We start from the raw sequence: 21,254 nt of genomic DNA on the forward strand, positions 1-21,254 counted from the left end.
GGGGAGGAGGAAGCATTTAGGAGCTAGAGGAAAGTTGTCGCTTCATCGTTGTTACATTGCACCCTGACTGGCTTGTCTCCTCCCCTAGACCCTTCTGTAAGGGCATGTCCAGTGGCTTACAAATGGGCTTTGGGTCTCCACTCCGCACTCCCCTCCCCTCACACTATGATAAGATTTCTTGTTCTGATGATGCCTGATACCTGATCCCCTCAACACCTCGTGATCACACAGGCTGGTGTGCTTTTTCCATGTGGGCTTTGCTGCTTCTGGATGCTTGTTTACTTTTAAGACCCCAGACGCGATATCTTTCCATGGCTGGGCACCATCAGCTTTCTTCGCACCCATTTTCTTATGCACCCATTTGTCTTCAGTGATCGTATCATGGAGGTGAGCACACAATGTTATGATTTTTTGTTCTTTGATGCCTGATTCCTGTCCCTTCGGCACCTCATGATCACACAGGCTGGTGTGCTTCTTCCATGTGGGCTTTGTTGCTTCTGAGCAAGATGGCCACTTGTTTACCTTCAAGCCTTTAAGACCCCAGACGTTTTATCTTTTGATATCTGGACACCATCAGCTTTCTTCACCACATTTGCTTACTCATCCACTTTGTCTTTTGTCTTCAGCAGTTTTGTCAGGAAGGTGAGCATCATAGAATGACAATTTAATAGAAGAAAGTATTCTTTCATTGAGGAAGTACTTGAGAGGAGGTCCAATGTCCTCAGATGAAGAGATTTTCAAGCCTGTGAAGTGGTGCATATTACTATTGACTTTATGGATGGCCTGTCCTGATTTGACTTTGCTTATGGATGCGGATTTCACAAGGTTCCAACTGGAATGAAGATTCTTAACATCGAAGAGTATTATTGTCTCCTGAGAGCACTGGGTTGATGTGAGTGAGCAGTATAGAAATTGGATACCCAAAATTGGGGAAATAAAGTCATGAAGTGGTTGGCTTACAAACTTTCATAGGCGGGGGAATATTTCACGGGATTATAGGACTAAGGGATAGGTGTTACTTAACTGCAATTGATAGGCATAGGTATTTTTGTTCACTTATAGAATATTATGTTTAAATGAGGGTAGCACATATTGAATTGTATGGATTTTAGTTTTATCCTGTTAGGTACAGATATGATTTTATTACTATTTGAAAATTATATATGGCTAAAGAGTTATGTGAAAGTGTTAAATTGTCAAGGGGTGTTCTGTGTCAGTCACCTAATCTGGTGTTAATTTAAGGATTGAGAATGTAGGGGTGGAGTCTAAACTGTCAATCTGGAGATAGCCAGTGAGACTTCTGTGTGCACATGGCCTTCTCCTGAGAATTCTGGGAAATCTGGTACTTCCTTCTTGGAGGTGGAAGACACCTCTCTCTCTCTCTCTCTACTACTCTCTGGGAGACATTGGAAAGACAAACCACATGGATGCAACCAGACCTCGGAAGCCAGAGATGGCCACGTGGAAACCCCTGCCAGCGCTGAGATGCTTCTATCACCAAAGACTTTCTACCCACTGGCCTGTGGTCGTCTACATTTGGCGTCATTGCATGTGTTTCGTGAGTCCAAAGAGGACTTTATAGATTGCTGTCAGACATAAGGGCTAATATCGGACTTATGACTTTGGACTGGACTGGGCTGGGATGTTTTCTCAATGTTCAATTCCTCTTGTATATAAACCTCTCCCTTATACACATATGTGTGTCTATGGATTTGTTTCTCCAGTCCACCCGGACTGACACAGGGACAATTGACAGCATTGATTTGACAGAGACAAGATGGATGTGGTTACCATAATTGCCAAAGAGTCGAAGTAGTAATTTGAATAATCTGACTCATAGGAATTTATGGCACTGGCTACGTAGGCAGGGTGTTCTATGAGTATAATAGATGGGAAACATATTACATATTTATTTGGAGTCCCTTCAATCAAGTCCTAGACATGAGCCAGCTTACAGACCACAACCTCTTAAATAAAGGGGAGTAGAGTCTCCTCAAGGTAGGACCTTCTAAACTGCAAAAAACTTAATACTGCTAATCTTTCTCTCAGCCTTCCCCAAAGGGATCTACAGTCATTTGGAAGAGTGACTGTTCACTGGAGAAAAGTAAATCATCAGACTTTTGGGGGATTGCTAGATACTGACTCTGAAGTGACACTAATCCCAGGAGATACATACAGGTGCCAAGTTGACCAGAGGTGGACTGTGATAATAAAGTTGTTGTGAGAACTTGGTTGGGTCAGAATTTTCAGTGGTTTGACAGCTGTTGTTGCTGTCAAGTGCCATCGAGTCAGCCCCAATCAGCCACCCTATGCACAACAGAACAAAGCATTGCATGGTCTCTGCCATCCCTACGATTGTTCCTATGCTCACAATTGTTTCAATGCCTGAGCTCTTCGAAGCAGCCAGTGTCAGTCCATCTCATCGACTATCAAACATCTACCAAACTCCACTTTACCAAACATGATAACCCTCTCCAGGAATTGGCCTCTCCTGATAATTATGATCAAAGTATGTAAAACGACGAAGTCTTGCCATCCTTTCCCCTAAAGAGCGCTCAGGCTGTTCTTTGTCTTAGATAGGTTTGTCCTTTTAGCAGTTCATGGTATTTTCAGTATTCTTCAATACCATAATTCAAATGCACCGATGATTCGGTGGTCTTCCTTATTCACTGCCCAACTTTCACATGGACATGAGGCAATGAAGAACACCCTGGCTGGGTCAGGCACACCTTAGTCCTCAAAGTCACATCTTCGCTCTTTAATACTCCAAAGTCTTGTGCAGCGGATTTACCCAATGTAATACGGATTTTGATCTCTTGGCTGCTACTTCCATGAGCATTGATGGTAGATCCAAATAAGACAAGTCCTTGACAATTTCAACCTTTTCTCTATGTATCTCGATGTTAACTATTAGTCCAGGTGTGAGGATTTGGGTCTTCCTTATATTGAGTCGTAATCCATACTGAAGGCTGTTAGGGTCTCGTCCAGCGAGACCCTCACGCGGTGACTCGGAGGGGCAACGAACCTGGATGGAAGAAAGACACAGAGACATGGGGCAAGACAAGTGCTGATCAAGCCCATTTATTTTGCCAAAACTCGGTATATATTCACAACAGAGAAGGAAGTGGGAGGCACATATTCCAATGAAGCATACTGTGTAACAACCGCACACTGTGCAACAACCAATCAACCACATGTTCCTAATAAGGTACAAAGGGTACACAACAGTACTCAAAGACGTCCGTGGTGACGTCCGCATGCAAATCAAGGCTTACCGGGTGAACTTATCACGATGTTCCTAATATGGTATATCTGCAGTTCAATGGGTGCTCAGTACTTTGACTAATGGCAATAAGATCAGTTATCGGAACTGCCCATGCTACAGTAGCTTGTAATGTGGGGGCGAAGTTGGGGAGGAAAAAAAGCCTTGCTGTTAGAAAGCGGCCAAGTTTCTGCTACATGTCTTGAGGCCAAGGTCTTAATGGCTATCGGCTCCCAACAGAAGGCTATGACCTTGATCTTCATCACCAAATGTTTCACGCCCTCATTTTCAGCAAGCAAGGTTGTATCATCCGAATACCTCAGATGGTTTTTATAAGCCTTCCTCCAATCCTGATGTAGTTAAGTGTCTTAATTTAATTAGAGAAGTCATTGCTGTCAAACAACATCCATAAACTAGCAGTCACAGTAGTCTTCAGAGGTGCCAGGGCCCTCTTCATTGTTCACATTTGTTCCTCCTCGTTGTGGTTAAAGGTGATTCCTCCAGGCACTCCATGTATGGGCCCATGTGTTTTTCCTAATAATTCAACTTAAACATGTCAACTTCCCTAAGCCTTTGGCTACCTTCAGTATACCAAGACTGGTCTTGTATTAACTGTATTTATTGTTAGGCCACAGTGCAATCCACGTTTTGATGAATGAGCCAACTCACATGAGTACATTAAAAGTAAATAATTTTGAGCATCAGGTCCGCTGGATAGTAACATTTGGAGCAGAACTTAAGATGGAAGGAAAGGCAAACTTTGGGCCAGCTAAAAATCACGCAAAGATAAAAAGCAGCATCTAATAAAAGTGACAATGATGACAGGCCATTGTGGGGATAACAGTGAGTACACCGCAGAGCAGTGGCGTATTCCTTTGGAGTAGCACATACCAAGTCCGATGTCAGGCTGGAGGCTTCTATGTTCACTCACGCAGCTGCAGGGATTGAGCAACACTAGACCTTCAGGTCAGATGGCACGATGCTATGCCTCCCAGATGGAAGATCCTGATCTAGCAAAAAACCAAGCAAGCTACTCCACAGCATCCACTTCAGAAGCAGGCCACACCTGCCAGGAGATCTCATCATGAAGGATTACTCGCTTCTAAATGCTAAACCATGAGAACCTTGGCCCGGGAAAATTGATACAGAACCTTAACTTATTATTTAGAATACACTCATGGTAACCCCATGGGTCAGGGTAGAATTGTGCTCTTTCAGGTTTTATTTTTTTCCACACGCAGACATTATGTCTATATAAAATCTTTCTGTGGCCAAATCTGATTCTATAATCATACATCTCAACACTTGACTTTTGACATTTACAAGTCAGTGTCATTAACTACATTCTTCCAGTGATGCAATCATTCTCACTGTCCTTTCTCATGTCATTCCACCACCATTAACAGAAACGCAGCATCTACAAAAGAAGACCTTTCTCCTCTATCCTTTCCCTGTTCGCCGATGATCAGCTTTGGTTTCTATATATTTGCTTATTTCATATTAGTGAGATCATACATTTGTCCTTTTACAACTGACTTATTTTGCTTAACGTGATGTTTTCAAGACGTATGTGATGCAGTGGTATTCCCAAGGGCTTTCGGTGACTGAAAACCAGTTCTCTTTCAAGGCACCTCTAGGTGGACTCAACTGTCCCAACTTTTCTGTCAGCAACCAAACAAATTCAATATTTGTGACCTCCAGCAACTCCATCCTCCTAATAGGTACATTTGACTCATTTTTAGCATTTCCTTAATAATAATCTTATTACAGTGAAGATTCTTCTGCATCTCCCCCCACCCCCACCAGCCCCATACACACTCACCAGTACTTCCCAGGTTTACCAAGTAAAAGTAGTGGGAAATGGTGCAGTATTTTCTTTAAAAAACAAGAATACATATGTATAAAAAAACAAGGATACGATCAGCCTTGGAGTAGCTACTTGATTGAGTGCAGCCTGAATCCTTGTTCACTCTTCAATGGGAACTTGCTTACAAAATTACATCCTCGTCCTGGTGGCAACATCAGGTGAACATTGACTTGCTAACTGGAAGGTCAGAAGTTCAAACTAGCCTCACAGTGGGGGAAAGATGATCAGGCATCTGGTCCTATAAAGATTTACAGCCTTGGAAACCATCTATAGGATCTCTATGAGTCAGAAACCACCCCTTGCCTGTCACTCTGTCGTACTGTGGTGGCTTGTTTGCTGCTGGGATGCTGGAAGCTATATCACAGGTGTTTCTTATACTAGCAGGCAGGGTCACTCCGGGTTAATAGGTTTCAGCAGAGCTCCCAGACCAAGAACAAACGAAGAAGGAAGGGATGCAACAGTGTGGCTGCAACTATGCATTCCTTCAAGCACAGGAACCATTGTGAGGCTGGTGTAGGACCAGACAGTGTTTCATTCTGTTGTCCGTAGGTTTGCTGTGGACAGAACCTACAACAATGATGACTCTGAGGATGTTGAAAGATTTATAGCCTCTGAAACCCACAGGAGCAGCTATATGGTATCTTGTAAGGTTACTATGAATCAGAATGAACTCAGTGGTAGTGAATGAGTCAACTGAATGGCACAGAATGGGGCCTCAGGACTAGAGGAAGGCTTATTAACAAACTTCGATACGCAGATAACACACACATCCTTGCTTGCTGAAAGCAAGGAGGACTTGAAACACTTGCTGGTGATGAGCAAGAAGTGCAGCCTTCAGTTTGGATTACAACTCAATGTGAAGGAAAGCAAAGTCCTCGCAATTGAACCAATAAGCAACAGCATGATTAATGGAGAAAAGATTGAAGCTGTCAAGGGTTTCATTTTGCTTGGATTCACAATTAATGCTCATCGAAACAGCAGTCAAGAAATAAAATGACTTATTGCAGCAAGTCTGCTGCACAGGACCTTTAAGATGTTGACGAGCAAGAATGTCACTTTGAGGACTAAGGTAAGCCTGACCCAAGCCATGTCTTAGACTGAATTCTCTAAAGAAGGAGAGTCAGATGCTTATATGTATGTGTATATAGAAAGGTTTATATCAAGAAATTGCTCACACAGTTGTAGAAACAGGCTAGTGCAGTCAGATTCAAGTTCTTGGGTCATATGGTTAACTGGAGGCCTCTCCCAACTCTCTAACTGCAGGAGTGGACAAAGCAGGAAGTGGGAAGACCTCAGGCTGGTGAGTAGTCCACTGATGGCTCCTAGGTTCAGCAGGCGATATGGCCAGATGTATATAAACCAAATGTAGCATACAGACCCTGCAGAAGTGAGCTAACTTCAAAGTGTGGTGGGTGAAGAAATCAGATGGTACCTGCCTATCGGAAAGGATAGCATCTGGGGTCTGAAAGACTTGTCTTTAAAAAAAGCAACCATCTAAGTGATGCGTCTGCAAAGTCCGCATAGAAGAAGCACACCAGCGTGGGTGGTCAAAGAATTGTTAATTATTAATAATAATTATCATCAGAGGGGAGACTGTATTAGTGCTTCATTTCTGAGCACCCTGGTTTGCAAAAGGGTATGCATGGCAGTGACAGCTCAGATTTCTTTTACAGAATCCCTACATAGATTGAGCCTCCACTGAATGCTTTCTAATCATTAACTGGAGATGTTGATAACCTAACCCTCTGGCAAAACGTCTTGCAGAATGGATTGCCTCCACCTCTCTCTGGCCAGCCCAGGGAGGGGCAGTCTCTCTCTGAGGGGTTTGCCTAGGTGCGTCCTTGATGGCAGCCATTATACTAGGGCCAGTACAAAGAGTTGCATAGACATGAGTTATGCCCGATTACTTTCACCTTGACTGCCTTGGTCAGAAGGCCTGGGAACAATCTTGCAAGCCCTTTTAGCGAACAATGCGTATGTCCCAATCATGGCCCCATTCCTGCCTCTGCAGTCCCACCCATAATTGTGAGACATTGGTTTGCCACCCCTCATGCTTTTGTGCCACTTTCCTTTGCTTACCCATGCCTGTTTTCAATCTTCATATCTCAACAAATCCTTAGACACCATTTCAGCCTAGTGTTGGTGACCTCCTTCACCTGAATGATGTGTCCTTGTCTTTAAGTTATCTCTGTCACTTTTAAAAGTTCATGTTCTCTTTAAGTGAAAAAAAAAAGTGAGCCTGCTTCCCCACAGCATCAGTTGCTATTAAGTAGGTCACACCCCAAAGGAAAGCTCCCCTCAACTGTATCAAAGCTGTGACCAGATTAAAGAGGTCGTACTCCCTCTTGTTCTTTGCACATCTTCTCAGCTACTTCCACAGATGATCCTATCATGGAGTTGACCACACTAGTTTAGATCCCGTTATGGGAGACTCTTGGCCCAGCCAAGGTGCTGTGAAACCTAATTACCACATATACTCTAGTATAAGCCGGCCTGAATATCCTCGGAGGCACCTAATTTTACCATAAAAACTGCATTAAAGCTGTGCTGGAAAAACTCGGCTTAGACTCAAGTATATATGGTATCACACCACAGTGCTCTCAGTAACCATAAGCATGTGACAGTTGTCAATGAATAAGGACACTGGCGAAGAGCAGATGCATTTGCATCATGGTGCTGGCAGAGAATAACGGAAGTACCATGGACTACCAGAAGAACAGCAAACAAATCTTGGAAGAAGTGCAACCAAATGCTCCTTAGAAGTGAGGCTGCTGAGACTTCACCTCACAGACTTTGGGCATGTGATTAAGAGACGACCCTGGAAGAGGCCATCTTGCTTTGTAAAGGAGATCAGTGAAAAAGAGGACGACCTTGGGTGAGAGAGGGCGGCACAGTGCATTGCAACAATGGCTCAAACAATCAAGGCTGTCGCAGGATCACGCCGTGCTTCCTTCTGTTTCACAGGGGGTTACCCTGACTCAGAACCCACTGGACTCAATGACACGCAGCAACAACCAACATCCTAAGCGAGAACCAGTTCCACAGCAGTGAGTGACACATGTGCACGCAGTTTAGAACTCAGACCACCCAAATCTGCAAAGACTGCCGGAATCTTCTAGCCCCAAGGGTCCGCAAACTTTTTGTGAAGAGCTAGATGGTAAACATTAAAGGTTGTGTGGACCTTGGGATTCTAACCTTGGTACTGTAGAGCTGAAGCAGGCACTGATAATTTGTAAGTGACTAGATGGGGGCCATATTCCAATAAAACTTTATTTGTGGACACTACAATTTTAATTTCAGATAAATTCCCCGTTACAAAATGTTCATATGCTCTGTGTGTGTTTTAATCAGATGATCTGTTATTGAAATATTTTCTTCTGTAGTGTTCTTGACTAGCAGGGCTTTCCCCAGCATTGTTGCTAATGTTAATCCGTGATGTCATGGGGCTGGTAGCCATCAACCTGGCAACCCACAGATCAGACAGTCCCTGTTGTTGTTATTGTTATTGTCAGGTACCTGAAGTGGTTTCCAACTCACAGCAGTCCCATAGGACAGACGAGAACGGCCCATGGGGCTTTCCAGGCTATAATCTTCAGGGGAGCCATCACCAGACCTTTCTCCCGTGAAACCCCTGGGTACCTCAAACAGCCCATCTTTCAGTTATCAGCCAAGCACTTAAGCATGTGTCACACTGAAGACTCCTTGCGGCCAGGCACGACAACCTCTTTCAGAGTTGTAGAGCGTTCCCTGGCTAGAGACGGGTGTTGCATCTGGTGGGCAAAATGGACAGTGGTAGCCAAAAGGGTATTTCCACTGTGCTGAACGTGTTCCTGTTTCTTCTCGTCTGTGAGTGAGTCCCTGGGGGCTTTGATGGTCAGGGAGAGGCAGAAGGTCGGGTTCTCTGTAATGCTTAGGCCCTTCCCCAGCTGTTTCCCCGTACCGTGCCATCACCACACTTTTTTGGACACAGCCCCAGGGGGTTGATGCTGAGCGCCAGAGCAAGCCTGGCACTCGCTTCCCCACCGGTGAGAAAGAGGCTTCTGGTTGTCACATGACCTCAGAAGACAACCGAGGCAAGCTACACCTCGGCCTCCCCTGAGCAGAAAGCATGGTGATTCTTTTGATCCCGCCCCTTTTTGGTTTGTTTGTTGATTTGTTGAATTTTGCAAATGTAAAAATCGTTGCCATAGAGAAAAAAAAGGGGGCCAGAAAACAGTAATCTGCAGATTCCTGCAGTGGACACTTGAGGCTGGAGGGATAAACAAAGTCTTGACCACACACAGGCTGCTTTCTTGTTAATTTTCAGCTCACATGGAATAAAACTGTGCTTTATAGTAAAAGCAGTTAAAATTCCTTCAGCCAGTCAGGTCCCAGATAGCCTTCAGGGTCTTTTTAGTCTCTGCTACATTATTATTATTACTGGCACAGGATTGCTATAAGTCAGAATTGACTTGATGGCAGTGAGTCTGAGTTGGGTGTGTTTGTTTAGCTTACAAGCATTTTCTGTAAACCTGTACAATCACCATGGAAAGCAGTATGGAGCTTCCTCAAACAATGGGGGATAGAAGTACCATATGACCCAGCAATCATTGTACTTGGTATATGCCCTACGGAAAGAAAGAACCCAGCACTATTCACAATAGAATGAAGATGGAAACATGACCTAAATGCCCATTGGTGAAGAATGAGTAGACAAACTGGTAAATACAATGGGATCTTCTGAATCTTTAAGGAATAATGAGGAAACGATGAAGCGCATGGATGTGAAGGGAAGTATGTTGAATGAAGGCAGTCAATCACAAAAGGTCAAATATTGTGTCAGACCACTGTTATTAAAAAAACCAAAAAAGTATTTTATACAAATAGAAACAGACTTTGATGGTTACCAGGGGTGAGAGGAGAAGGGACACAAGGGGAACAACAGGCTAGAGAGTATACAAGTGTTAACTTGGGTGAAGGGGGAGATGGTACATACTATAGGAGGGAGATTGGGGAAAGAGGGTGGGCGATGAAACAGGACGAGCCATTGTGGGTTTGATTAAGTTGTTTAAGGTATTGAATGCAAAAACTATAGTCTGTTACATAAATCTCCAACTAATTCACACTAAAGGAACCAAAGATGTAAATGTAAAACCTTAAACTATAAAAAACATTGATGAAAAGAATAGGCACAAATTTAGGGGCCCTAGATGGTATAAATACACAGACATAATGAAAAACACATAAGCAGCAGAAGACAAAATAGATGACTAGGACCTCCTAATAGGTGCCTCAAAAGAGTAGAAATAGAACCCACATGCTGGGAAGAAAAAAATGGCAATGATATATCAGAGAAGAGACTAAACTCTAAAGTGTATAGAAAAATTTTAACATTTCACTGAAAAAGTAATTCAATTGAAAAATGTACAAAGAATATGAACAGACACTTCACCAGAGGCGACATTCAGGCTCCAGCATGAAGACGTGATCATTAGCCACTCAAGAGATGCAAATCAAAATAACAATGAGGTAGCAGTTCACACCAGCATTGATAGCAAGGTTAAAACAAAACAACAAAATATCGGGTATGGAGAGACTGAAACACTTACGCTGTGGAAATCCATATGGCATGTCCTCCCAATGTTGGGAATAGAAATACCATATGACCCAGTTTCTTAGGGTGGGTTCTCTAGAGAAGCAATACCAGTGACACGTGTGTGTGTGTGTATCTGTGTAGGTAGAAGTATGTGTGCCACCACTTGACTGTCAGTCTGTTATAGTGTGGGGGCTTGTGTTTGCTATGAGGCTGGAAGCTATGTCACTGGTATTTCAAATGTTACTTTAAGGACTAAGGTGTGCCTGATCTAAGCCATGGTATTTTCCATTGCCTCATATGTGTGTGAAAGTTGAACACTGAATAAGGAAGACCGAAGAAGAATCTATGCATTTGAATTGTGGAGCTGAAGAAGAATATTGAAAGTACCATGAGCTGCTAAAAGGACAAACAGATCTGTCTTGGAATAAGTACAGCCAGAGTGCTCCTTAGAGGCAAAGATGGCCAGGCTTCATCTCACAGACTTTGGGCATCTTGTCAGAAGAAAGCAGTCCCTCGAGAAGGGCATGCTACTTGGTAAAGGACAGGGGCAGCAAAAGAGAGGACAGGCCTCAACACAATGGATGGACCCAGTGGCTGCACTGTGGCTATAGGCACAGGAACAGTTGTGGGGACGGTGCGGGACTGGGCAGTGCTTTGATCTGCTGTGCATACGGTTGCTATGAGCACTGTGTGAGTCTGGGTACCTTAGAGAAACAAATCCACAGAAACTCATATGTATATAAGAGAAAGTTTCATATAAAGGGTAAGTGCACATCAAGAAAACATCCCAACCCAGTGCTGCCCAAGCCCACAAGTCCAACATTACCCCATATGCCTGACACCAATCCATAAAGTCCTCCTCCATCTGTCAAAACACACGCAATGATGCTGACTGCAGGAGGAAAGCCGAATCAGTGAGCGTGTAAGCATCTCAGCACTGGCGGGGGTCTCCACAGGGCTGCTCCAGCACCCAGGGCGGCATCGGGGTAGGTCCATGAGGTTTTTCCTCAGGGATGTCTTGCAGGAAGTGAGCCTTGCCAGCTGAAGCAGGGAACTGGCTAAGGCAGCTGCACCCTGGTCCAACCATCACAAAGCAAGAGACCCCCAGAACTCAAAAGGCGAGGCTCACCAAGCCATTTACCTCTCCACCCTTCAATTAACCCCACATGTGTTTATTGACCAGGTTGGCACAATAAACTTTAACTATATCAAGTACCAACTCAATGGCACCTAACAATAACGTGTGTGTGTACGTATACATGTATATAAATATATAGCGAGAAATTTTATCAAGAAAATAGCTCACACAGTTGTAGAAGTGGGCCGGTTCCAATTCTTTGGAAGTTACAAATCCATGTCAGATGTCAGGTTGGACGCTTCTGACTTGTTTAGCTAAGGGGGCTGATGGTCCCAAGATTGGCAGGTAATGCGGCAAGCTACTGATGACTCCCAGGGTAGGCAGGTGGCTGGCTCAAGTCCAAAGAAGTTGAGCTAGGGGATGAGCCAGATGCAGGATCCAGGCCCAGCAAAAAGTTGACAAGCTTTTACAGGGGGCCCACTTATATTGGAAACAGGCCACATCCCAGGGAAACTTCCTTTCAATTGATTGAAAACTGTGATCTGTGTAAAAGTGTTGCCTTCCCCCCTGCTTTTCTTAAACTGATTAATTGCTTATCTCTCGCTCAGCCGTGGAGTCAACTCCAACTCATGTAATGGCACTATAGGACAAGTAGAACCGACCCTTTGGATTTTCAAGACTTTCACGCTTTACAGAAGTAGACAATCTCATCTTTTTCCTTTGGAGCGGCTGGTGGATTTGAACTACTTACTTTGGAGTTCACAGCGAACCCACTATACCAGAGGCGCTCCATTGACTACACTTAGCAGGTCTGGTTATGGAGGTAATTACATCGTGTTAGATGACATCCTGGGGAATTACTGCCAAACCACTCAATCCTGGCCCAGCAAAGTTTACACAAAACCTTTACTATCACACGGAGTAATCCCTCTACTTGGCATATATCCTAGAGAAATAAGAGCCCAAACATGAATAGATCTGTACACACCCGTGTTCCCAGCACGTGTGTGTCAGTTTGTTTTCCTACGGTGGCGTGTGTGTTCCTGTGATGCTGGGAGTCATGTCACTGGGGTTTCAAACACCAACAGGGTCACCCAAAGTGAACAGGCTTCAGCAGAACTTCCAGCCTAAGAATCGACTACACGACGACACGAAGGTAATAGGCTGTCTGCGTGGGAGGAATTAGCCAATGAATGCCTTGGGTAGAGCTGTGGGACATTATCAGATACTGAAAACCTCCTGAATAGCAGGAGAGCCTTGTGAGAGAGAGTGCCAGAAAACGAGCCCTTCTGGTCAGAAGACTGAAAAATGACTGAGTCAAAGCTACCTTGTCAAAGCAGAGTAAAGCATACTGACTTGGATGGAACACAGCCTTCGGGAGTATCGTCTTTGGAATCTGCATGGGGCACAACTCAAAATGAGAAGCAGCAGCTGTAAACATTTCTTAACCACAGGAACTTGGAATGCACAAAGTATAAATCTAGGAAATTTAGAAACTGTCAAAAATAAAATGGAAAGCATAAAGACAGATCTCCTATGCATTAGTGGGCTGAAATAGACTGGTATTGTCCATTTTGAATCCGAAAATCCTATAATTTATTCTGCTGGGCATGACAAATCCAAGAGGAATGGTTTCGCATTAAATCTTGAAAGGGTGTTTCCAGCTCTATCTGGAAGTACAATGTTGTTTGTGATAAATAGTATCTATCCACATAAAAAGAAAGCCAGTCAATACAATTGTTATTCAAATTTATGCACTAGCCACTAAAATCAGTGATACAGAAATTAAAGAATTCTACCAATGTAGAATTGATCAAATATGCAATCAAAATGCATTGATAATTATCAGTGATTAGAATGCAAAAGTTGGAAACAAAGAGGAAGGGACAGTAGTTGGAAAATATGGTCTTTGTGATAGAAGTGACGCTGGAGATCGCAGATCGCATGATAGAATTTTGCAAGACCAGTGACTGTTCATAGAAAATACCTTTTTTCAACAACACAAAAGGTTACTATTCCTGTGGATTTCTCCAGATGGAATACACAGAAATCAAATTGCCTATATCTGTGGGAAGAGACAATGGAGAAACTCAATATCAACAGCCAGTGGCCAACTGTGGAACAGATCACCAGTTGCTCATAAGTAAAGTTCAGATTGAAGTTGAAAAATTAAGCCCATGAGAGGAAAAACACAACTTTGAGGATATATCCCACCTGAATTTCTAGAACAGCTTGAGAAGAGATTTGGTGCATCACACACTAATGACAGAAGACCTGATGAGCTGGGATGACATCAAGAGTATTCTAGAGAAAGCAAAAACTCCTTAAGTAGACAGGAAAGAAAAGATCAAGGCAGAAGTCTGAAGAGATTCCAAACTTGCTCTTAACCATAGCGTAGCTAAGGCAAATGGGAAAATGCAGAAGACTTGAACAGAAAACTTCAAAGGGCAACTTGAGAAGACAAAGTAAAATATTACAATGAAACACGGACAGATAGAAAAGGAAGAACACGGTAGACAGAAAATGTTTTGCAAATGATGATGGCAACATATGCACCAATGTGTTGAGACAATTGATGTCTGGGTTGTTGTAAGAGCTGTAGGATAATGGGACACAGAGGGGACTGGGCGGCTGACAATGGCTTCTGGGGTCACACGGTGGGGAAGTAATGCAGTCTGAACCCCGCCCCCAACAGTGGGCCGAACCATGAAGGGAACATACCAGACCAGCAGATAGAGCAAAGCAAAGCTATGAAGCCCCTGAGGAGCCCCCCAAAAGGGACTCCAGACCATGAGGGGCAGCTCCTGGACAGCCATGAAGGCCAGCGAACAGACCTGGGATTTTTGTGGATTTCTTCTTTTTTTGTTTTTTTCTTTCTCCCTTTTATTTTTCTTCTTGTTTTTTCTCCTTTTCTCTTTGCAATCTTTTTTTAAAAAAAAAAAAATCAGTTTGGCTATGTCATAGTTGGTGTGCCTACCTAAGTAAGATAGGCATGGGAAGCATGCCCAAGGAGAAAGCAGTGGGGCTGACAGTCCTGGGGAGACCTGGGGGTGAGGGCGGTGGGGGAAGGAGTGGTGAGCAGGTAGCGCCATGGACAGGAGAACAACTAGGGTGTTACAGTCAATAACAAGGAGGAGATAGAGATCCAGGGTGGTGGGGTGTCAGAGCAACAGCAAGCTAGCTAAGAGGAGGTACCAAGAGGCAGAAATAAGGGGAAAGTGATGGTGAGGCAAGAGGAAGGTAAAAGGAAACAGAGGAAGGACCTAGGAAGCAAAGCAATGGATCGAGGTATAAACATATGGATAGAGGTAAATACATCAATCCACAAAAATAGAGGTCTTGGCCTATGTACATATATTTATGCGGCAATACACTGAGGTAGTGGATGGACTTTGGGCCTCTGCTCATGCCCTCAACATTTTTTTGGAATGAGAGTGAATGAGTGAGAGAATAAGTCAGTGAGAGAGTAAGAGAGTGAGTCATTGAGTCAGTGAGTGAGCGTGAGTGAGAGTGAGCGACTAAGATGCTCAACATATCTTAAGCTGAAAGAACTCAAGGAAAAATTCAAGCTTCAAGTTGCAATATTGAAAGAGCCTATAGGCAAAATGTTGAACCATGCAGGAAGAATCAAAAGATGATGGACAATACAGTCGCTGCACCAAAAAAGAACTAGTCAACGTTCAACCATTTCAAGAGGCAGCATACTCAACAAGTAAAGGTACTGAAGGACAGAGTTCAAGCTGCACTGGAGGTTAATAACCAAAAACAGGGCTGAAGGAATTGACAGTATACCAATCGAAATATTTCAACAATCTGATGAAGCATTCACTCATCTATGCCAAGAAATTTGGACGGCAGCTACATGGCCAACTGACTAGAAGAGATCCATATTTGTAGTAAAGAAAAGTGACCCAAGAGTGCACAAATTATAGAACAATATCATTTATGTCATTATGCTAGCAAAATTGTGCTGCAGTCCATTGACAGGGAGCTGCCAGCGATTCCTGCCAGGTTCAGATGGGCCTTAGCACAAGGGATATCATTACTGATGTAAAATGGATCTTGGCTGAAATCAGAGACTACCTGAAAGATGTTTACTTCTGTCTTATTGACCATGCCAAGGCATTCAACTGTCTGGACAATAATAAACTATGATAGACGTGAGAAGAATGGCAATCCCAGTACACCTCATTGTGCTCCCGTGAAACTTGTACATGGATCAAGAGACGGTGTGTGAGAACGGGACAAGGGAATATGAATAGCTTAAAATCTAGACTGGTGTGTGTCAGGGTTGTATCGCTGATCATACTGATTCAATCTGTCTGCTGAGCAAATAATCAGAAAGTTGGATTTTATGAAGAACTTGGCCTCAGGACGGGAGGACGGTTTAGTTGACCTGTAGTACACAAATGACACAGCCTCGCTTGCTGAAAGTGAGAAGGTGCTGGAACACTTGGTGATGAAGGTCAAGGACTGCAGCCTTGAGTGTGGGTCACTACTCCATGTAACTCCAAAGCTCCAAATTTCCTACCGACTCACAGGGACTGTGTAGGACAGAGTGGAACTGCCCTAGAGGTTTCTGAGAGTAACTTTTACAGGAGCAGAAATCTTCCTCTTTCTCCTGTAGAGTGGCTTCAAACTACTGACCCTGCAGTTAGCATCCCAATGTGCAACCACTAATACCCTCATAACTGGACCAATAGATAACATCGTGGTAAATTAAGAAAAACTGAAGTTGTGGAGGATTTTGTCTTGCTTGGATCCACAATCAATGCTCATGGAAGCAGCAGTCAAGAGATCAAATACAGCACGGCATCAGACAGATCTGCGGCACAAGACTGCTTTCAAGTGTTGAAAAGCAAGGATGTTTGCTTTGAGGACAAGGTTCGCCTGACCCAAGTCATGGTATTTTCAAATCACCTCATATGCATGTGGAAGTTGGACATTGTGTAAGGAAGAATAAATAAGAATCGATGCATTTGAATCGTGGTGCTGGCGAAGAACACTGAAAGTGCCGTGGACTGCCAAAAGAACAGACCATGTGGAAGACGTGTGACCAGAATTCTCTTTATAAACAAGATGGTGAGACTTTGTCTCACTTACTGGGGCCATATTATCAGGAGAGACCAGTCCCTAGGAAAGGATTGCAAACATGGAAAAGTAGAGGGGCAGCCAAAGAGAGGAAGGCTCTGAACAGAGGAACAGACACAGTGACTGCAACTCTGGCCTCAAACACAACAACAATTTGAGGATGGCACGGGACTGAGCTGTGTCAGAGTTGCTTTAAGTCGACACTGGCTGGATGGCACCTAGCAACAGCACACCCATCTTCATTGCCAAGCCCAAGCTGAACTCCTCGCCATGGCATCCATCTCAACTCCCGGGACCCTCTAGGGCAAGGGTAGAACTGCCCCTTTGGTGGTATGTTGAACATTTCGGAGTGTGGTACATGACAGAGATTCTTCTATTTTTTGCATTAAGTGTACAGATATTTCATTTCTTTTTAAATATCATTGGCTTTTATATTAGCTATTCGTTTCTTTTCTTTATGTCTATTTGTTCCCCTGCCCCCTGACACTTTTTGAAAAATACTTTTACTGGGGGCTCTTGCATCTCTTATCACAATCCATACGTTCCTCCAGTGTGTCAAGCACCTTTGCACATGTGCCGCCATCACCATTTTCAAAGCCTTCTCTTCCCACTGAGCCCCTCATATCAGCTCCCTAATTCTTCTCCCTCCCCACCCGGACCTACCCTCCCTCACAAACCCTTGATAAGTTATAGATTATTATTTCCATATCTTACATCACCCTCCATCACCCCTCATCCACTTTTCCATCATTCATCCCCCTAGTTTGATCCTTGTTAACGAGTTCCATTTAAAAAAATTTTTTTTCGAGTTCCCCTTTCAACCTCCACCCTCCCCTAATCCTCCTGGTATCTCTATTCTCCTTGTTGGCCACGAGTGGCTTATTTATCCTGGAGTCCCTGTTGTGGGCTCTTATCTGTAGCGGACTGTAATTTTTTACAGTAGTAGAATGTCCTCCTACCGTTCTCCCATGGAGCAGCTGGTGGATTCCAACTGCTCACCTTATAGTAACCAGCTCCACTCTTAACCACTATGCTACCAGTGTTTCATGTTAATCACAGCACTATTCAAAAATAGCAAACAGCGGAAACACCCTAAATGTCCATCAGTGGAAGAATGAATAAATAAACTTCATATATGCACACAATGGAGTACTGAACAACAGCGAAGAGTGAGACTATAAACCACCTCACGACATGGATGCTGAGCAAAGTGAATCAAATACGAAAGAACAAACATCATAATATAGCATTCATTGTCAGAGGGGGAAAAGTCAGGAAAGTTTTTATACAAAAAGAAACCGACTGGAGGGGAAACGAAGAGAAGGGGAAACAATGGGCTAGAGAGTAGACAAGTGTTAACTTGGGTAAAGGGAGATGGCAGGGAAGGTGTGTGTAGGGGAAACAGGACAAGCCATTGGGAGGTTTGGTGAGTTGTTAAAATGCAAAAATGATCCACTATGTCACCTCTACCTAATTCACAATCAAACGTTTGAGGGGAAAAAAACACCATTCACCTGTCACACTGATAATGGTTTGTTGGAAGGGCTATTGGGGAGAGGCAGACAATTGCAATTAAAATGGGGTGTATCACGGGGCTGCTACAATAAATAATATACATGGAGTGACATATAAGAACAGGAAAATAATGTCTGAGACCTGGAGGCAGGCAGTCTGAGTTAAGGGTGTCGGAAGGACCATGTTCTCTATGGCTCTATGGCAGTGGTTCTCAACCTTCCTAATGCCTCAACCCTTTCATACAGTTCCTCATGATGTGGTGACCCCCCCAACCATCAAATTATTTTCATTGCTATTTCATCACTGTCATTTTGCTGTTATGAATCTGGTGACCCCTGTGAAAGGGTCGTTTGACCCCCAAGGGGGTCATGACCCACAGGTTGAGAACCATTGCTCTATGGGACGATTCTTTCTAGTCTCCATCAGTTCTGGGGGTTCCTTGGCTTGCAAGTCCAGCATCCATCTCTAGTCATATGACCACCTCTCTTCTAAGAACACCACTCAGATTGGATAAGACTCACCCTACCCCAGTAGGGTGAACCCCTGGGTGATGCAAACTGTTAACAGGCTTAGCTGCTACCCAAACGGTTACTGAAAGGCCTAGTGATCTTGTTGTTACCATTGTTAGGCACCAGCAAGGTGATTCCAACTCAAACTCAAAAACTCACTACCATCGAGTTGATGGTGACTCACAGCGACTATATAGCATGGGGTAGAACTGTCCCTTTGAGTTTCCGAGACTTTAACTGTTTACAGGCTGGTGGGTGAAAAGTCTTGTGGATCCAGTGGTGGGGGAAGCCTCTCCTCCAGCTCTATGAATGTTGCTTCTCAACTCAGCTCCACATGGCTTGTCATCAGGAGGGTTAGAGCCGAAAGAGAGTGTGTCCCACCACCCCCAGGGAAGAGGAGAGGAAGTACAAGAATCCTCACAAGGTCACACCCACAAGGAGAATCCCTTGGTTGACCTGACAGGTTACACTCCACCCCTTTATTCCTATTTATCAAGTTGACATGAAACTGTGTAACTACCACAGCAACCTGCTGTAATACTGCCCAATCCTGCCCCACCCTCACAATCGCTGCCTTTGTTGAAGCTACTGTATCAATTCATCTCATTGAGGGTCTTCCTCTTATTTTTTGACTCTCTACCAGTATGCTTCCCTTCCCCCAGGGACTTAGTCCCCTCCTGGTAACATGTGCAAAGCATATGAGATCAAGTCTCACCATCCTTTCTTCTCAGGAGAACTCTGACCTTCCAAGGCAGATTTGCTTGTTCTCTTCACCAACTTTATAATTCAAATGCATTAATTATTGTTTTCCTTATTCATTGTCCAGCTTTTACTGCCTATTAAGGCAATTGAAATTACCATGTGTTGGGTCCTCAAAGCAACAATTAAATTACGCTGACCATTTAAAAGAGGTCTTTGTAACAGATTTCCCCAATGGAGTGCATTCTTTGATCTCTTTGTTGCTGCTTCCATGAGTGTTTGCCACTTCAATCTTTTCTCCATTTACCATTCTGTTGCTTATTGGTCTACTTTTGAGGATTTTTTTTTACTTTAGTGTTGAAGTGTAATCCATGCTTTTACAATCCAAAGATTGTAGTCTTTGATCATCAGTAAGCGCTTCAAGTCTTCCTCACTTTACCAGCAAGCAAGGGTGTATGATATGCATATCACAGGTTGTTAATAAGCCTTCCTAATCTATTATTTGGGGGACACAATTCAATCTGTAACAGAATGGGAGTTTAAAAGTCTCAAAGTGGGAAGAAGATGGAAATGTTGCACGTGGGATAACTGTTTAGTGGGGACAAGTCTGGGGGTCAGAGAAGGAATAACGGTGGGAATTTTCTGCATGGCTCATCATCCACTTTGGAGCACAGCTGTCTTTTCTGATGAAGTTGAAGCTGTGTAACCTGTTAGCTGTTATTAAGTTGCCCATTACTCATGTGCAACTCCATGTACAATGGAACGAAATGCTTTTTCTTGCACCATCTCCATCATCAGTCAGACATTTTTTTCTTGGTGCCCTGGTTTTTAGGTCTGTTTCTGGGGTCATTTGGGCCACTGATTCCGAAAATTGGATTGCTAGACCGCACCAGCTCTAGTTTCTTAGATCTGGTGTTTTATTATAGTTTCAGCTACTAAGTAACACTAATTTATCAATTATCTATAAATTACAGGATAAGGCCAAAAAGGTAAGAAATATTTGAAGAGTTACTATATATTGAGGGATTCCCAAGGGATGCTTTCATCCAAGGAAGAAAGACAAAGCTTCCTATGCCTGCAGAATTGCAGTCTTGGAAACCCGAAGGGGCAGCTCTACCCTTTCCGACAATGCGTCCATTCAGACTCATAGCAACCCTGGAGGTCACCGGGTGTTTCTTCTTAGTGCATCTTTGCCTGGAAATTTGGTGAAACCTGTTAACATCCTAGCACCAACCAAGCTTCCACGGACAGCGGTGACTGTGTGGGAGGTGCTCAGGCCAGGATCTAACTTGGATCTCCCACGTGGAAGGCGAGCCTTCTACCATTGAGCTATCCCGGCCCTCTCTGTGCCTTCTGGCCAAGCATTTCTAATCCCACAGAAACTTCCACCAGGGCACACACAGACTTCAGAGGTTCAGAATAACACCATTTTTAATAGCTCACGCGGGAGACACTCCCAATGCCCCTGGAGGGTTGGACAGGTAACCTGAAATGTGATGAACGTGAACCACGTCCAGGCACACACAACAGGAACCCAACACGGCGGCCACACAGCAAGGTGGGACAGTGTGTGGGATCGAAGCTATTCCTATGTAGTCAACTTTTTTAAGGGAGCAAAACTCTTACCTACCACCTGCTGTCTGTCAGCATGTGTGCGA

Source organism: Tenrec ecaudatus, chromosome 1 (assembly GCF_050624435.1).
Source record: "Tenrec ecaudatus isolate mTenEca1 chromosome 1, mTenEca1.hap1, whole genome shotgun sequence".
Classification (NCBI taxonomy): Eukaryota; Metazoa; Chordata; class Mammalia; order Afrosoricida; family Tenrecidae; genus Tenrec; species Tenrec ecaudatus.